The following is a 7,583-nucleotide window of genomic DNA, read 5'->3' as shown; positions in this document are numbered from 1 at the left end:
AAATATAAATATGTATATATATTACACACACACACACACACACACACACACACACACACACACACACACACACATATATATATATGTTCCCCACCACTGCTTGACAACCGATACTGGTTTGTTTACTTCCCTGTAATAAAGAGAATAAATACCAAACTTTAAAAGAAAATATGTACTGGAGGCGATTTGTTCGACGAAATCCTTGAAGGCGTTGCCCCAGTATGGGTGCAATCCAGCAAGTGAAACAATAAAAAATGATCATCTGTTATTTTTGCATATAACCAAGAATTGCATGGATGTAACCAAAGACGTGTCTATAACCATATAGTCTGTAGAGTCGCGAGCAAACAAAGACACTCTCTCGACCCTCTCTCAACCTAGTACGACATCAAGACAGTGACAGCTGGAGTCAGAGAGGGGCACACTAACACTCGACTGGTATTCATTTTAGCTGACTGAACTGGACAACGTGAAATAAAAATACCTTATTTAAGGACACAATGCGCCTCCTTGCATACGAATCGAAACCACGATCATATGATTGTGAAAAGAACACTTTATCTATTACGCACCGGGCTTTTGCAGTTTAGGTGTAATTAACATTCTGGTGCTATCCAATTATATGATAATGTAGAAAGAATCCCTTGGAAAATTTCCTCAGTCTTATTCCCGGAAGTGGGTCGGTAGAAAATACCTTTGATATTTAGAAACTATAGCTTACATCCTGAGATGAAAAACGGCCGATGTTGGGATACGACGTACTGTGACACGTTCTCCGGCTCGAACCTTACACCATCTGCTACAAACCGGGGTGTCACCTTCAGTAACACAGAAGAGAGAAAGATTAATAAATACAGGGGCCCGGCCAGCCACTATCAGTTTGTGCCGGTCGCTGTCGTTACGTTAGGTATTCTAGGACAGTGCTCCGCAACCTTTTTTCACTTGCGGTACACTTATATTCTTTTCAAAATTCGGCGGCACAACTGAATTAAAAATATAACTAAAAGTATAGGGAAAAGAATTATATTCAGTTTACAATGCGGCACACCTAGCATCGTCTCGTAGCATACCAGTGTGCCATGGCATATCGGTTGCGACGCACTGTTCTAGGGCCCCGTACTACTGATTACCCCCGCAAAATAGGGACAACGACGGCCCGTCTGAGAAATGAGCCCCGCGAAGTTGAGTGTCTGCTACTGCAGCGAGTGTAGCTGTCCATTCTCCCTGTGGCAACGTCATCGCGGTCATTACCACGAGACGCGACTGAGCACACTATTTGTTCCTGGATATGTGGCCCATTGACCCCGCTCTTCTACTTTTTTTAATTATTATATAAATGTCCTCATAAAATAAAAGCGCATTTATTTAAAAGAATATAAAGACAATAAAATAGTTGCCAAGTACTTAGGTATCATGACATTCCTATAATTTATCTCGCACGTAAATAGAGTCATAATAGATGACGAATACGACCTAATTCTACGCTCGAAAATAAATAAAAAAATAACATACCGAAGTAAGCTAATCTGCAGCAACTTATCAAAGGACTTAAAATAGGAACATTTGATGAGCTATCCTCGGTAGTATAGTGGTAAGTATCCCCGCCTGTCACGCGGGAGACCGGGGTTCGATTCCCCGCCGGGGAGGCCATTTATCTTTTAATTCCGTTCATTTTTTTTTCTCATTTTGTTCTTCCTGTATTACTTATATATAATTTGAGGCATTATCATGCTATTAGCTGTCAGAAGTGAAAGTGCTCACTGCTAGTGAAGTGTCTGTCTGTCTGCCTGTCTGCCTGCCTGTTGCTGGTTTGAGTTGATTCTTTGGCTACTGACAGCTAATACCATGACTGGCCGGAGCGAACTATTGGCTTACTTACTTACTGATATCTATCTACTATCTACCTATCTATCAATCACTCGTCCACCTTATTAGAAAACACAAATTTAATATAAAAACATATTTCCTGAAATTGCAAATTATTTAAAATATAAAAATATAATTTTCAACAGAGAGAATTTATCAAAATAGAAAACAAATGAAGTTTGAAGTTTAAAAATAATAGGATCGACCACTCACGACTAGCTAGCGCGGACGCGAGTACCCTTATACTCTGTGTTGTGTTTGCAAACGCATGGATATAGGTGTCGAATTTGTTCCAATAACTTTCGAGTAATAGATAGATAGATAGAGAGAGAGAGAGACAGACAGACATATAGCTCGCTCCGGCCAGTCATGGTATTAGCTGTCAGTAGCCAAAGAATCGACAGGCCAGCAACAGGTAGGCAGACAGACAGACAGATACTTCACTAGCAGTGAGCACTTTCACTTCTGACAGCTAATAGCATGATAGTGCCTAATTTGATGGTGAACTTTTAGTTCGATGAATAGAATATAACTTTCGCTATTTGTACTTGTTCTCTGCGCTCTGAGTTCGAATCTCCTGAAGTTAACCTTGCATTCTATCCTAACTTGCTGTAATTTATGAAAGGAGTTAAAATAGAAGCTTCCACCGTCCCTTCCTTGGTAGTATAGTGGTAAGTATCCCCGCCTGTCACGCGGGGGACAGCGGTTCGATTCCCCGCCGGGGAGGCTAATTAACTTTTTAAATTCCATTAATTTTTCATTTTGCTCTTCCTGTATTACTCTTTATATATAACTAGCAAACGCCCCCCCCCCCACCGTCCATTGGACGGTGTAAGTTCATGATAGAACTGAAGTCTAAAAAGGTGTAATTCCGCTTCTGTCCATGCTTAAAATTGAGGATTATATGACATAGTTGAGACATTAAATCAAAAATAAGTGGTATTCAAAAAGGAACATGTTTTATTTGCAGATATCGGGTATTAAAATGTGAAACTATGGAAAATTATCGTTCGGAATGCCGTTTCATTGACAGGGTGGCTGAAGAATCGGTACAAAAAGCATACACGACATTTCTATGGACATTAAGGCAATCTGTAAGAAATATGTTTAATTGCAATATGAAATTATGCGTGGCATCTGGGAAGCAGTGCATTGAAATAAAAAGATGTTTGACTTTAACAGCGGGCATTTGTTGGAAGATTAACATAACCTATCATGAGGAGTATATAAGCGCAATAAGGGCCAACCTGAAGAAGATTTCAACTCAACGGAAAAACTATTGGAGGGCTGCCTTGTAAACCACGTAGTAGAAGAGATTCGCTGAGTTTCCTACTATGGAACACCCCACGTACAGCTCGCCGTGTGAAAAGCTTGGTTTACTGAGGTCCAGCCCAACCACTTTTAGTGACTGACCTTGGGCTTTGTTAATGGTTATAGCAAAGTTTAATCGAATGGGTAATTGGACTCTTTTCATCGCAAAGACGCATTGTCAAAGTAGAATTATAGACAACAGATTGTTCAGGATTCAAAAATTTTTCTCTTTCTTCAACGTAGGATAGAAGCCTGGTAGCGTCGTAGCATGTCTCCTTAGTAAGTGCCGGTTACAAAGTGCCTCATTCTCTCAGAAAGAAATCATAAAATAAGAAATATCTACCTTAGCAAATACGTCTATGCAGTATTGATTGAGGAGTATCTGAGTTCTATGAAAAATGTTGATGTCATTGTTGCCAACCATAAGCCGAAATGCATAAAATTCCATCTGTGAATTGGTTTTCCGTGATTGAAGATGCATTAACGTTTTCGGATTAAACTTTGGCAAGTAAGTGCGGTGGCCATCGTCATCATAGGGGAACAGTAATGGATATTGGAGGGTATCATACGCAGGATTAAGTTCATTTATATTTTGAAGACGTGAGACTTGCCATTCAAGAACAATCTCACGGTTTGAAGTACACTGATTGAGACTTGTTATAAGCACCGCAACTTCGTCGGCTTGGGGTTTGTTAAAGCAACTGTGATGCTGGCCCTGGTGGAGCGCAGTCACCTCGAATGACAGCCTTAAACTGATTGGTGTTAGTATCTCTACCCTGAAGAGCAGTTTTGAAAATGATTGCGTAGGGGCTTATGGTATGAAGCATATATTGAAGGGTTGCTGAAGAGATGGTCTTGTTCCTGTAGCTCTTCGTGCAGTTTCCTCAGGTCCGTTCCCCTTAAAGTAAATCTGGAGAAAGCTGTGTTCATCGTCATCTTATGGAATAAGGGAGCCAATTTGGTGGTAAATTTGGCCTTGTACATTGAAGGTGGACATATAATTTCCATCTCTTATTGATGTGTAACCAAAGCTTGTCATTTGGAAAGCGGAATTGTAGGCTCTTATATTCTGAAGAAAGTGTTTAGAATCTGGATGGTCTCCGAGCAGCTGGGACTTCAAAGGTTCGGCACCGACTTGCAGATGAGGCAAGCTAACCCTTCCATTTGAGCACCAAATACCAGTAGATTCTGCTGGCCACCTCATTGCGTTACAACGTAGACATGTTGCCAATGATATGTAGGTGTGATGCGTAATCCTCCTGGGGGCTGTAATGAAAGGCCTTGTTAGACCAGCAACAGGAAGACACCCTAGAAAAGACATGAGAATGCTACCAGAACCGACCGAATAGTGCTTTTTTTAAGAATGTAACCGATGAATTCGATCTGTAAAATTCGTAAAAATGATAAGAATTTGCTAAAATATCGTTCAATTATGCTTACTGATAAAAAAATAACTCGTAATTTGAAATGTTGATACTAATATTCCTTCTTCATGAAATGGAATTAAAGAATAAATAATGGGCGTGTACGAGTCAAATCAAGTGAGACACGCAAAAGTCGAAAAATACCGCTCATTTTTTGTCATATATAAGAAACTGTTAGCTAAAGTTTTAGATATTTGTCACCCAAATTTCCACGTTCAATTACCAATCAATTTGTCGTTTTCTATTGTCAATTGAGAGAAAATACTCCCAGAGTTGATTGACCGCCAATTAGTGCCATTTATTCGTTAATGTTAATATTTTATTTCACTTTTACTTATTCAAAATAATTGCCTTGTCATCTTACTCTTTTGTGTAAACTTATTTATTAAACATCGAACGAAATTCCTGCATGCGCGTGTTCGATTACTGTTCATTCTAGAATGATATCGACTTTCACTGCAATCACATATGTTCTTTCATGAAATTTAACCAGTGCACTCACTATGACCTCTTTTGAGAGGAAATTAATTTTCGATACAATTCAATAAATAAGCAGTTAATAACTTTTAAAGTTTGTAAATTTGGGGTAATTTTAACAAATCAAAACCCACAGACAAATAGGTGTCTGTTTCCATAGTAAGAAGCGTTGGAGAGTTCCAAATGAGTTTACGGAAAACCGCTCGTGTTCTTGCTTGTACACTACAAAATGTGCTTAATCTTTTTTTTTCGCATAAAATGTATACTGAATGCTTGAAACTACAAAATATGTGTTATTTATTGATCTTTTGGTCCCTTTTTACTTATTAAATGCTTAAAACACATGCTATCGTCGCAATGTTGACATTATTATTATGTAAGACCACAATCGTCTTACGATTGTGGTCACGCACAAAATGACAGCTTCCAAATCCTGTTTCTGACTGGGTAAAAATTATGAAGCCTTAAATCTCTGTAACTTAAAGAAAAAAAAATTGGAACAAGTGAATTAGGCCCTGAGACTCAGCATAAAAAATTACATTAATGCACCAAATTTGAAAAATTTCACTGAACTTTGAATATTCAAAAAGTGAAGCCAAACAGAAAAGATACAAAAGCTTTGACAAAGGAACTAAAGTAATGATAATGATAAGAGCACCCAGAGAGCGCAAAACTCCGTCAAGACAATACCAACGTCCCCCCAACGATTAGCCAGAGATGATTTTTAAAATGTGAATATCTGAAATAAACTCGACTGCTGTCACAAACGAGGATACTAAAAATGAACCTGACCGTTCTCAAAAATTAAGTAAAAAAAAAAACGGAAAAATAATCCAGAATCCTTGTCCAGTACCGGATCGATCCCAAAACCTAATCAGTTCGTGCCAATCATGGGGCCAAACATGCCTGAAAGTTTCATCGGAATCCATCCAGCGGTTCTTGATATATCTTGTCCACGGACAAACAAGCAAACACGACTGAAAACAATACCTACGTCTTAGCGAAGGCAATGAAGCTGAAACGAAGACTGAATATAAAGTGTTTGTTTCAACTGATAAAATAAGACAATCCCCGAATATAACTATATCTGTTTCAACATGATTTCACTTTAAAATCATGCGAAACAAATACTAATAGAATAAGTACTCGTCGGCTTTCTCAACTAAAACTCAAAGAATTAAAAAAAAAAAACTGGCCTCCCCGGCGGGGAATCGAACCCCGGTCTCCCGCGTGACAGGCGGGGATACTTACCACTATACTACCGAGGAACAGCTGAGAATGTCATTTATTTTAGCCACTTTGTTTAGCTGCTTAAGATTACCTACTTTATTGTGCTGTTTACTGCGTGCATTATCTGTTTGGCACACAGCAGCTAACATCATGAATACCCTGTTTAATGACTCTCACGGCACCATCTCCACCAGTTATTCGTTTATTTCTTTATTCGTTTAGCTATTTGTTTATTTCTCTCTCTCTCTCTCTCATATACACGCACACACACACACGCGCACGCGCATACGCACACGCACACGCGCGCAGACATACAATATTCGTAGTGCCTCTTGTTATCGGAGCGTTATAAAGTTTAGACTACGTAATTTTGTGAGTTCTCATTTGAGCTGCTGTTTCTCTGACATACCTCGTGACTATCTGTCTGTCTGTCTGTCTGTTTGTATGTCTGTCTATCTATCTATCTATCTATCTATCTATCTATCTATCTATCTATCTATCTATCTATCGCATATATGTATGCATATATACTATATATACACACACAAACAGACACACACATGTCTATGTGTGTGTGTGTGTGTGTGTGTTTGGTAAGAAAGTTGCTTCCCAGCCACATGGTTCTGGGTTCAGATTCAGTGCGTGGCACCTTCAGCGAGTGTCTTCTACTTTAGACATGGGCCGACTAAAGCCTTGTGCCTGGTTTTGGTAAGCGGAAACTGTATGAATAAGGAAGATCACTGGAGAGCGGAATACGTATGTATGTATGTATGTATGTATGTATGTATGTATGTATGTATGTATGTATGTATGTGTGTGCGTCTGTGTGTGTCCCACTACCACTTGACAAGCAGTGTTGGAGTGTTCACGTCCCGGTAATCTAGCGGTTCGGCAAGAGTGACTAATAGAATAAGTTACCTGGCTTTTAAAAAAAATAAATAAAAATTATTACTGGGTTCCATCCATCCGACTTAAATTCTTCAAGGTGGTGCCCTAAAATGATCGCAGCCTAAATGACTGAAACAAGTACAAGAATAAAAGAATAAAAGAATAAAAGGATATATATATCATACAGGGGAAGAGAGAAAAAAGGGTGAGAGAAAGAGAAGGGGAGAGAGAGAGAGAGAAAGAGAAAGAGAAAGAAAAGCATAAATAGGCTCAAACACACGCACACTCACAGACACGCACACATACACATACACACATATGCATACGCATACACACACTTACATACGCATACGCACACACACACACACACACACATACCCCCCCCCC

At 39.2% G+C, this 7,583-nt stretch overlaps 2 non-coding genes across 2 annotated transcripts; one reads left to right on the top strand and one right to left on the bottom strand.

Annotated features, from left to right (window-relative positions):
- The first annotated feature begins 1,574 nt into the window (after window positions 1-1,574).
- Window positions 1,575-1,646, top strand: Trnad-guc (transfer RNA aspartic acid (anticodon GUC)). Its single transcript has one exon. It is a non-coding gene; the product is annotated as a tRNA-Asp (tRNA).
- A 4,628-nt stretch (window positions 1,647-6,274) lies between these two features.
- Trnad-guc (transfer RNA aspartic acid (anticodon GUC)) lies at window positions 6,275-6,346 on the bottom strand. Its single transcript has one exon. It is a non-coding gene; the product is annotated as a tRNA-Asp (tRNA).
- Window positions 6,347-7,583: the final 1,237 nt, after the last annotated feature.

The sequence above is a fragment of the Octopus bimaculoides genome, chromosome 6 (assembly GCF_001194135.2).
Source record: "Octopus bimaculoides isolate UCB-OBI-ISO-001 chromosome 6, ASM119413v2, whole genome shotgun sequence".
Lineage (NCBI taxonomy): Eukaryota > Metazoa > Mollusca > Cephalopoda > Octopoda > Octopodidae > Octopus > Octopus bimaculoides.
The sequence above is the reverse complement of the archived record's forward strand: the minus strand, read 5'-3'. Positions and strand labels throughout refer to the sequence as shown.